We start from the raw sequence: 12,346 nt of genomic DNA, 5'->3' as shown, positions 1-12,346 counted from the left end.
GTCGAAAGAAACCACAGCTGCCTCCTCTGAAAGGCTTCCAGAAACTGTTATGAGCACGATGTTTCCTCAGTTTATTTCTCCTCTTATTAATGGGAATCTCAAGTTTAAACAGCTTTAAAGGTAACTCTTATTTGGCATGAACTTGAAAGCAGAAGAACCTGGCATTCACCCTCTCATCTCAAGGAGCCACAGATTCAACTTGAGTCTACTGTATTCATATTTTGGTAGCAATGATATCAGGCATCATAGTATATGAAGATGAGATATATTCTTAAATTACAGATGTTCAAAACTATAACTAACCGTTATTTGATTCAAAGATTTCTGCATACTATTTCTGCTTCTAGATTAGTTTCAAAATATAAAATGAGTTAAACTAGTTATGGTATAGTTTGGTTGGTACTTATTTTTAAGACTCTTTCACCTATTGTATCCTGTTCTGGAAATAATTCTGTAGGATAAATAGGAATAAGGAACAAATTTTTTCAAGGAAACTAAGGGACAGAAATATTAAGTTGCTTTATATGAGTCATGCTGTTGGTCATTGGGGGAACCTGGATCGCTATTTCCTTCCTGGATCGCTACTTCCAGTCACTAACTCCTGATTTGGAGTACTTCCTCTAAGGCATGCTGTTGTTTAGGATACCTAATAGGAGACTCAGAACACAAAGAGAAGAGAAAATGTAAGGAAGAAGAGCCAAATATGATAAGATAATAATGAAATAAAAGCTAACACTCTTGCTTATTTTCAGCTGCTACAATGTCATTGCCTGACTCAAGAGAAAGTCTTGACTAGCTTCTCAAATCTTATGATTTTGTTAATCATAAGATGTTGATTGATGTTGATTATTTTCATTTGTTTGCTTGAAAGACAGATATGCCCCAGAAAACCTTTAAAATGATCCAGAAGTTTAACAACAGTAATTCTTGGCAAAGCGTAGGAAGATACAAAACTGTATATATGACTGTAACCTTCGAGGCACTTTCCGCCTCCCTACCACACTGAACTTGGGTCATCAGAAATGGTTCAGGTCAAAATTGGACACATCAAAACATCTACTGTGATGATCTGTATTATCTTATAGGAAAGACTGAATTTCAAATAATTCTAATACCAGCTATCTTGAATGTTAATTTGCAGAAGTTAAACACTAGAAAAATATTTCCCCAGTGATTTGCACTGATTTATTAGTACATTGTGTCTATGTGGGGGAAAACGCCTAAAAGATTAAAAATTTTGCCAGTCTGTGTTATACTCAGTATTGAAAGAGATAGTTATGGCTGAGCATCATTAGACCCATCATCACAGCATAACTGCATTCAGGAAAGGCCCTGTTTTCTTTTCCTCTCTTGATTTCATTGCTGGTATCCAGTATATCTTTTGGATCACTAATGTAGCTACTCAGGGTAGAGAGGGAAAAACTCCTTACCATCACTCTATCTTTATTTGCTCTTTTATGCCACATACGTTTTGGTTTGAGAAAAGTTAGCTTCAGTCCTTGAATTAAGATCTCCAGTGGATGAAGACTCAAGATATACATCTGTACCAATAAGCTTTTTTTCAGGAGTAAAGCTATAGACATGGAAGTAGTAAAACTCTAACGACATACATACATTATATTAGTTTTTAAGGGTTTTATAAAATTTTGAGTAGGATTTATATACCACAAGGTGGCTAAGTTCCAAACTCAGCTTGTTTCTTACCAATACTATAGAAATTATATTTGTGTTCCCCTCTTGTCCAGTACTATCTGCAATGCAAAAGAGATGTGATGCTCTTAAAACTTGTTTAAAGCTCAAAATACCTGATTTTAAGGATCTCTGATTCATATTCATTCTTACAATCAGCTTCAAATATATAAACAGGAAATATTTCACTTTTCACTTTCATGCATTGGAGAAGGAAATGGCAACCCACTCCAGTGTTCTTGCCTGGAGAATCCCAGGGATGGGGAAGCCTGGTGGGCTGCCATCTATGGAGTCACACAGAGTTGGACATGACTGAAGCGACTTAGCAGCAGCAGCAGCAGCATGGGCTATTTCAAATTTTAAGCTATTTAAAGATGTTCATAGTATCTCCTGGGTATCTTTTCTAAACTCTCTCTACTTCAAGCATAGTAGCTAAAATATGTGGGATTATCTGTAGTTGGTTGTGGCTAGTAATTTTTAGTGTCTACAGCAGCATTACCTCTCTCTTCTGCATTTACTTCACCTCTTGAATACATAAACTTATCTTTACAACCACTTCTTGTAAGAGGTAATTGTTCTCTCTTTCTCCCTCCTTCCCTCTCTCCTTCCACCTCTTTTCCTTCAAATTCCCCTACTCCAGTCTTCCTGTCAGTTGTCTGCACCCCCAACCCAACTATGCACCTTTTTACTTTGCAAGAAAGTTAATTGTTTTTTCAAGAAACAGGCTTCTGAGTATTTCTTCATCAGTCCTTTAATGTCTCTATACAGATCACAGTTTTGTTCTTCAATGCAGTTTTTTGCAAGAAACAACAATAGAAAGAAAGAAAGAAAAGAACGTGAAGTCACTCAGACGTGTCTGACTCTTTGTGATCCCATGCACTGTAGCCTACCAGGCTCCTCTGTCCATGGAATTTTCCAGGCAAGAGTACTGGAGTGAGCTGCCATTTCCTTCTTCAGGGGACCTTCCCAACCCAGGGATCGAACCCTGGGTCTCCTGCATTGCAGGCAGACGCTTTACCATCTGAGCCACCAAGGAGGCCCCAAACAACAACAGAGGAGGAAGAAATGTACATGGCATATACAGCAATCAAGGGAAAATATTTGTGACATTTTCAAACATCTGAAAGAGTAAATATCCCAAATTTGTCCAAGAAACACATAATTCAGGTCCCCACAAAAACCAAGAATAAATATCCTAATGTCTAAAAGTGACCTCTATGTACAGGCTGAAAAAGTATGGCCAAACTCAACCAATATCTTTCAGTGTTGTTCTAAATCAGGTGATTTCAGCTTCAGATTTAGAGCCAATTCTTTCTAAAAATTGTTGCATGTCTACAAAAGTGTTATGAAACTGTTCACTTACAGCTTTTTGTTAAAAAATATACAACACCATTTAAATAATCTGGAATTTAAGGCCTTTTACCAGCTAGCTCAATGTGTGTTACCAGACTTATTTAGCACACCTTCTGCAAACTGCTCTGTAGTCAAGCTGAACTTCTTGTTACTACCAAAAAAGATACTTGTTTTCAGTCTGTCTGCTAAGAATTCTCCATTTCCCTGTTCTCATCTCATTCTACCTGTCCAAACCTAGCCAGAAGTTTTCCATCTCTCCCTCCTCAGAATAACGACAGCATTTACAGTCCTATTTTCCACATTATGGTTATATGTGAATGACTTATTTCTTCCACCAAGCCCCCTAAAAATAGAAATCTGTTTATCTTGACATTAGTTCAGTGCTTTTCATAGAGCAGACATTCAATAGATATTGATCAGTATGGATTCTGTGAATCAAAGACTAATTTAAAAATTTTAAGGGAAGTAAATTAGATTTTTTAAAGGTTTGGTTTAACTTTCTAAGAGTTGTTTCTGAGGTGGTTTTCCTACATTTTGTTTGGTTTCATTTTAAATTTGGTCCTGGGTAAAGTACATTTTCTTCTTTGATAGTTCAAGTGAATCATCTACCAACTAGATTTAAACTATCAACCTCTTCAGTGTTTTTTTAGTACTCAAGTTGATTAACATGACATTAGTCAGTGTTCCTAAGGCACTGAGTTACATTTTAATCATTACTTCAATAAAAATACATTTAGAGAAAACTATTAGATAATCATTATGTATATCAAAGAAGTATTCACTGATAACATTCTGTAAAAAATACCCATTCTTTCATTTAGAAGACTGTAAAATTGATTTCCTCTTAGAGGCCATGTCTTTAAAAACTCCAGAAAATATTGATATGAAACAGAACACTCTTGAAGGTTTTATAATAAATGCAGGTACTAGAAACAAAGGTTAATGTTCAATCATTTCCAGAGGGTAACTGTCGAAAATTTATTCAGTGGATTTTCAACACATTCATTTTTTCTGAGAACATTTCATTAAGCATTCTGTCTTATATGGGAGACTCTCTATCATTTCATAGATACAATCAGTGGTTTACATGGCTGTTAGTATGACAAATTATTTATTAGCATTTTGATTGAAATCAGCAGCTTAAACATGGGCAATTCAGAAAAAGAGAATACTTAAAAATTTGCTCTCTGAAACATTCAACATCACAGTTGCTATGGTTTTCTTTCTTTAAAAAAAAAAAGAAAGGATCTAATTTTAACTTGCTGTTAAATGTAAGAGAGACATTATAAGAAAAAGCATCTTGCTTGTTAGTCCACTAGTACACCTTGATATTTTTAAAAAAACACACTACAGAATGTTTCTTTGATCCAATAATAATTTATTGGACACCTACCAAGAGAAATGTCACATGCTATGTGTTATAAAGGAAACCAAGGATGACCAAGACAGGATTCTCGGCATTCTAGAATGCATGGGGGTGAGGGTGTAGGATGGGGAGAGGGATGTATAGGTAAATAACTTGGCATAGAGCAGACATTGTCTAACAAGACTGTGAAGTGCTGAAGGTGCAAGAATTCATCACAATCCCCCCCCCCTTTTTTAACTTATTTTGTATTGGAGTTCAGTTCTGTTCATTTGCTCAGTCATGTCCGATTCTTTGCAACCCCATGAACCACAGCACACAAGGCCTCCCTGTCCATCACCAACTCTCGGAGTCTACCCAAACCCATGTCCATTGAGTTTATGCTATCTAAGTTGGTCATAACTTTCCTTCCAAGGAGTAAGTGTCTTTTAATTTCATGGCTGCAATCACCATCTGCAGTGATTTTGGAGCCCCCTCCAAAAACGTCTGACACTGTTTCTCCATCTATTTGCCATGAAGTGATGGGACCAGATGCCACGATCTTAGTTTTCTGAATGTTGAGCTTTAAGCCAACTTTCTCATTCTCTTCTTTCACTTTCATCAAGAGGCTCTTTAGTTCTTTTTCACTTTCTGCCATAACGGTGGTGTCATCTGCATATCTGAGGTTACTGATATTTCTCCCGGCAGAGTACATCATGAAGATCTTTTTTGTACAGTTCTTCTGTGTATTCTTGCCACCTCTTCTTAATATCGTCTGCTTCTGTTAGGTCCATACCATTTCTGTCCTTTATTGAGCCATCTTTGCATGAAATGTTCTCTTGGTATCTCTAATTTTCTTGAAGAGATCTCTAGTCTTTCCCATTCTGTTGTTTTCCTCTATTCCTTTGCATTGATCACCGAGGAAGGCTTTCTTATCTCTCCTTGCTATTCTTTCGAACACTGCATTCAAATGGGCATATCTTTCCTTTTCTCCTTTGCTTTTCACTTCTCTTCTTTTCACAGCTATTTGGAAGGCCTCCTCAGACAGCCATTTTGCTTTTTTTGCATTTCCTTTTCTTGGGGATTGTCTTTATTCCTGTCTCCTGTACAATGTCACAAACCTCCATCCATAGTTCATCAGGTACTCAATCAGATCTAGGCCCTTAAATCTATTTTCTACTTCCACTGTATAGTCATAAGGGATTTGATTTAGGTCATACCTGAATGGTCTAGTGGTTTTCTCCACTTTCTTCAGTTTCAGTCTGAATTTGGCAATAAGGAGTTCATGATCTGAGCCACAGTCAGCTCCTGGTCTTGTTTTTGCTGACTATACAGAGCTTCTCCATCTTTGGCTGCAAAGAATATAATCAATCTGATTTTGCTGTTGGCCATCTGGTGACGTCCATGTGTAGAGTCTTCTCTTGTGTTGTTGGAGGAGGGTGTTTGCTATGACCAGTGCATTCTCTTGGCAGAACTCTATTAGCCTTTGTCCTGCTTCATTCTGTATTCCAAGGCCAAATTTGCCTGTTACTCCAGGTGTTTCTTGACTTCCTACTTTTGCATTCCAGTGCACGCTAAGTCACTTCAGTCCTATCCAAGTCTTTGCAATCCTATGAACTAGAGCCCACCAGGCTCCTCCATCCTGGGATTCTCCAGGCAAAAATACTGGAGTGGATTGCCATGTTCTCCTCCAGGGACTCTTCCCAACCCAGGGACTGAACCCACGTCTCCTGTGTCTCTTGCATTGGCAGGCAGGTTTTGAACCACTAGTGCACCTGGGAAGCTGATTAACAATGTTGTGATAGTTTCAGATGGACAGTGAAGGGTCTCAGCCATATATATACATGTATCCATTCTCCCCAAAACTCTCTTCCCATCCAGGCTGCCGCATAACATTGAGAAGAGTTTAATCCTGATGTTTAGTGCCTTCAGAATCTGGAACCTAATAGGTCCTCAACACACTTTTGCGCTTTGAAAGGAGCGCATAGGTGAGGTGAGTGGTATGCTAGCAATAACAAACATGCTTCTGTGGGAACAGGGGACTGATGCAGTTGAAGAGATTTGGTTTTGGAAGAGGCAGAATGAGAGGTGTTCCTATACAGGCAATTTTTCTTCTCTTTTATCCACGTAATCATAAGGAATAGTTCACCATTATCGGAAGGGAGAATGAATTGGCCTCACGATACTTATTAAGAAACACAAAATAAAACATACTGTGTAGTGTTATCTGAATAATAATAGCAGCCAACAAGTACTCCCAGTGTACAAGTTTATCTCACTGGATTATTCCATTTGTTTCTCACAACAACTTTTTTGCATAAATATTATTACCCTTATTTTACTAATGAGGAAAGCAAGTGATTAAACAACTTGAGGGGTCACCAAGATAATTTAGACCTAAAACTTAAACTTGGGACAGTTGATGTCAAATTCCATGACTTTTGAACCACAGGATAATAAATTCCTCTGCATTTCACCACCATTGATTGGGATTTACACTTTCTCTACTTTAAAAAACATTTTTTTCAAAATTTAGTAACAAGGTATTCAATTTTATCACTGTTTTATTGGGTGGACTTCCTATTAAGTGGAAAAAGAATTAATTGGCAATTTACAGCTAACAAGTATATGAAGCAGATTTGTTGAGAAAGGCACTAGACATTTTTAATAAGATCATTAATTGCAAGTATACGTATGGTCGTTTTATTCCAGAAGTCATTAAATTCTGAAAAAATAATGTGGGCACTACACTTCCATATGAGTGGGGGATTCCAGACTTTAAATTGACAAACCATTTGCTGATCAGAGAGTCACCAAATGGTAATAATGGCATCAAAGCAACTGTGTTTCATTGCACCTGGTACACTGTGAACATTTGTTATGTTGCATCAGACAGCATTAGAAAGGTATCTTCATTGTTCATGGCTTTACACCGTGGAAAGAGCATTCAGTTTGGAGTTGCACAAAAAGATTGAATTCTAGATATATTATTTATAAACTGTGTGTTCTAGGAGAAATTATCCAACCTCTCTAAACATTATTTTCCTCCCCCAGAAATGGGAATGATTGGATTCAGGAGAATCATGTGAGAATCAGATGAGATAATGGATGTAATGGCACATAAGAGAAGAAGTGAGCTCATTGCACATGCGGCCTCCACTCTTTCAAAGGTTAAATGCTTTTGTCTCAATCCTGTGTCTCCAAACCTCTCAACCACTTTGCTTCTGCAATCATCACTTCCTCTCTTGCTTAATCCACTAATGCGCACACAGATCTAGCAACACTTTAAGGAAAAGCAAGCAAACTTTCTTGCCTTCACATCTCCTTCCTGCTGCCATCCCATACTGCTGCTCCCCTCCACTGCAAAAGGACTGAAAAGAGTTTTTATATTCTCTGTCTCCACTTTTTCATCACAAATTTTCTTCCCCAATCCAATCTCTGCAGACTCCACTCTTTCCTACTCCATTAAGACTGCTCTGACAAAGGTCATCAGTGACTTTCATGTTGCCAAGTACCTCATCTGCCAGACCTATTGGCAGTATTCTTAACTGAAGACACTCTCATTAGTGGAACATCATCATCTCCCCTTCTATGGCACCTTGCAATTCTTATTTTCCTATTACTTCACTGACCACTCATTCTTGATCTCTGAGGTTGGCCCTTCCTCTTCTGTTACACCCAACAGCTGGAGCTGTTTTTTTCCTCCATCTGCATTGTCTGGTTAGGTGATCTTGTCCAATCCTGTTGCTTCAAATACCATCATAACTCTCAGGGTTACAACTCTAGCCATCAGAATACTCCCAGGAATTCAAAACTGTAGACCTCACCGTGTGACACCTCTATTTGGACTGCCTAATATACATCTTAAAATTTAAAAGCCCAAAACAAGTCTCTTAAATCTCATCTTCAGTTACCCATCACCCAGTCTTCCCCCTTCCAGTATAAGCCCCCACATCCATTGGTCAGAACAGAACCTTATGAGTTTTCTTTCCTTCCCTTCTTTTACTTAATTCTATTGTCCAATCCATCATGAGGTCCTACTGACTTTGTCTTTCAAAGGTCCACCTCTATCAATACCCATGCTGATGCTTTCCAACCCCATAATTTCTTGCCTAGATTATTGAAACTGTTCTCTCACACACAGCAGCCAAGTCATTCTTCTAAATGAAAATCAGATCCCACCATATTCTTGCGTTAAATCTTTAAGTGGCTGCCCACAATACCTAGAACAGAATAAAAACCTCTTATACCTGAAAATTCATCATGCATTTCCTGCTTTGTCTACTTTGTTTCAGCCACTTGGCTTTTATTTTGTTCTGCTGTTTTAACAAGTTCATTCCCACCTTGGAGCCTTTGCGGTAGTTGGTCTATGAGCGTTTTCTTCATTGTGTTTTTCACATTATTCAGATTATAGCTTAAAGGTTGTTCCTAAAGAAATCTTCTCTAATTAATTAAAAGTAATTCCCCCAGTCGTATCGGAGAACCCCATGGACAGAACCTGGCAGTCTACAGTCCATAGGGTTGCAAAGAGTCAGACACGATAAAGTGACTTAGCCTAGTCTAGCCCAGTCATATATCTTTTAAATCTCACCATACCACTTATCACAGATATATTGTCACATATATTAGTCTATGTATATGTGTCACTTATTTTTTTCATTATTTATTTATTTTTATTTTACTTTACAATACTGTATTGGTTTTGAATCTACCGTTTCACACCAGAATATAAGCTCCCTGAGACAATGAACCTTGTATGCCTAATTCACTGCCTCATATTCAGAGCCTGACACAGAGTACACAATAAATATTTGTTGACTGGGCAAACAGATGATTGTATCTTACAGTACATTTATCGACAAATTCATAGTTATGTTCTTTTTTTCCTGCTGTACCATATTACAGGAGCTTAGACAGTTAGTTGAAAGTCAGGTGGCGTTAGTGGTAAAGAACCCACCTGCCAGTGCAGGAGACACAAGAGATGCAGGTTTGATCCCTGGATTGGGAAGATCCCTTGGAGGAGGGTATGGCAGTACCCTTGCCTCCAGTATTCTTGCCTGCAGAACCCCATGGACAGAGGAGCCTGGCAGGCTATAGTCCAGGTGGTCACAAAGAGTTGGACACAACTTAAGCGACTTACCACACAGGCCCCTAAATATAAGCTAGCTTTTACAAATTGACTTCACTATGGAGAGTTTCTCTAGACACTGTGGCATCCTGATTCTGTCTTTTCATTTCCTTCTATTTTTATTGTTTTCTTCTCTAAGTCAACAATATTTATGATGTGCCTACCCTGGTCTCTTTTATTTTAGTCTTTGTTAGGGGATAAATAATTTCCCTGGTTCTTTGTTGACATGAAGTGTGGCTCATTCAGAACCAAAAGCATTAGAAAAATCAGACCTTTTGGGGAAAGTCATAAAGATACAACTTGCTATCTTTACAAGTGTGGTCCATAAGAATACAAATGTACTTCTCTAAGATCCTTAATCTAACTTGATTGTAAAAAGAATAATAATAACTCATTTGGTGTGGGAGGAATATGAGGGTAAGGCAAGTCATGCTTCAACGTACTTCAGAGACCTTTGGCTACATTTCTTCTTGAAGCATAAATGCAATCAGCCTGGCAAATTCATTGGCATCCTGAGAGAAAGTTCTCTTTCTTTGCAAACATAGCACTGTCTGTCTGTAAAAGTAATCCAAGTTTCTATTTACTTAAGAGGCTGAGACTATACAGATGTATAAAGAAAAAAAATTTTTTTCCCCTAACTTTGGCCAACTCTTTAATTCTGTTGCTATAGTGCTTACTTCTTAGACTTTCACATTTTATTTCTTAAAATATAACTTAGAATTGTAGAAGGGTGGAGATGGAGAGGCGTCTCAATATATTCTCATCTGATGAAAACAATGAAATCTTATGCAGGTGAAATGACCTGCTCATGGTCACACAGCAAAACAGTGCTTTCAATCATATCTTGCAACTCTCAGGGTTCTTTCTACCTCACTCCACTGCCTCCACCATAATACACAAGGTAAATGGTTATCCCAGTTGCAATTTCCAAATGAAGAAGCATATATTGAACAGTTTAGTGCTTTGTTTGCAGAAAGTCACACAATTAATGAACAGTAACCACAAAGATTTCTTATCCTTTTATTTACCCTTTAAATTATTAACTGTTCTCAAACATGTTTTTTTTTTTTTTTTTTTTTAGTTTTTATTTTTTTTAATTTTAAAATCTTTAAATCTTACATGCATTCCCAAACATGAACCTCCCTCCCACCTCCCTCCCCATAACATCTTCTGGGTCATCCCCATGCACCAGCCCCAAGCATGCTACATCCTGCGTCAGACATAGACTGGCGATTCAATTCACATGATAGTATACATGTTAGAATGTCTCAAACATGTTTTAAAGTTACATCCACCCAGAGGTGACAAATGTATTTTTTAAATGAACCCATTAACTTGTTTGGAAATAATTGTGAATTTATAGATAAGTTGTAAGAATAACATTAAGAACTCTCAATTGCCCTTAACCCAGATTTACCAATTTTAAACATCTTGCCCACATTTATAATTCCAGTGTGTGTGTATGTAGTGTAGACAGCTATAGAGACACACATTCATGTATGTAAATTTATATTATTCATTTTTTTCAGAGTCATTTATGAGTAGGTTGCATGCATCATGTCTCATTACCCTTTGTTACTTCAGTGCATAGTTCTTAGAATCAAGGATATTTCACTTATGTAACACAATATAGTTATGAAATCCAGGATTGTTAACATTGATACTATGCTGTTGTCTAATCTATAGTCCCTATTTCAGTTTTGTCAACTGTCTTCATAACATTCTTTTTAGTACTTTTTCCTCCGGTATAAGATCAAGTCTAGGATAATGTATTGCATGTAGTTGTCACATCTCTTTAGTCTTACTCTGAACCAGTTCCTTTAGCCTTTCTTTGTTGTCCAAAGTGTTGGCATTTTTTAAAAGTAAGAACCAGCAATTCAGTAGACTCTGCCTTGATTCGGTAGAGACTTCTGCATATTTAGAATTGGGTAAAGCATCCCCAGGAAGATTATATCACAAACTGATATGTCTTCTTTCTCAGGGTCCCATGTTTGGAAGCACACAATGCACTTGTCTTTCTTTGGTGATGCGAATATTTTTTAAGTTTTTAAAATTAATCTACTTATTATTTCTGCACTTGGTCTTCATGGCTGTGCATGGGCTTTCTCTAGTTGTGGTGAGTGGGAATTAATCTTCGTTGTGGTGCGCAAGCTTCTGATTATGGATCTTCTCTTATTGCAGACCATGGTCTGTAGGATGTGCGAGTTTCAGCAGTTGTGGTGTGAGGGCTCCAGAGTGCAGGGTCAGTAGTTGAGGGGCATGGCACGGGCTTAGTTCTCCAGTGGGATGTGGGATCTTCCCAGACTAGGGATTAAAACTGCGTCTCCTGCACTGGCAGGTGGCTGGCTCCTTAACCACTGGACCGCCAGGGAAGTCCAGTGATGAAAATTTTAATCACCTGGTCAAGCTGTCATCTAGTTTCTCCAGAGAAAAATTTCACTGTTACAACTTACAAGCGGTCTGTGTGGAGACACTTAAAACCTGCAGTTTTTCTGTTCTTCATCAAACTGCCTCTCTTGATATGGCATCCATTGATGATTCTTGTGTGCATGAATCTTAGCTGTGATGATGGCTACATGGTCATTTTTGCTTTCACGATTCAGTGTTATTAGAATGCTCAGACAGAGGGTTGGTCACTACTGAAGTATCTGATACAAACATGTGTAGCCTGTGCTTTTTGACTTTATGTGTTTTTTTAAAAAAGTAAATCCTATAGTTTCAAGAAACAATAATTAAGTAGAAGTGTACTAAAATGTTTAAATTTAAATAATAGATACTGCATTATTTTAAAACAAATGTTTTTAAACATGAAAAATGATTTTTTTTAGCAATTG

At 37.6% G+C, this 12,346-nt stretch overlaps 1 protein-coding gene across 1 annotated transcript in view; it reads right to left on the bottom strand.

The window, feature by feature from the left end:
• SPATA16 (spermatogenesis associated 16) overlaps positions 1–12,346 on the bottom strand; it is a 256,040-nt gene that overhangs the window by 243,120 nt on the left and 574 nt on the right.

This window comes from Ovis aries, chromosome 1, assembly GCF_016772045.2.
Source record: "Ovis aries strain OAR_USU_Benz2616 breed Rambouillet chromosome 1, ARS-UI_Ramb_v3.0, whole genome shotgun sequence".
NCBI classification, from domain to species: domain Eukaryota; kingdom Metazoa; phylum Chordata; class Mammalia; order Artiodactyla; family Bovidae; genus Ovis; species Ovis aries.
Note: the sequence above shows the minus strand (reverse complement) of the source record. Positions and strands in the feature narration are given on the sequence as shown.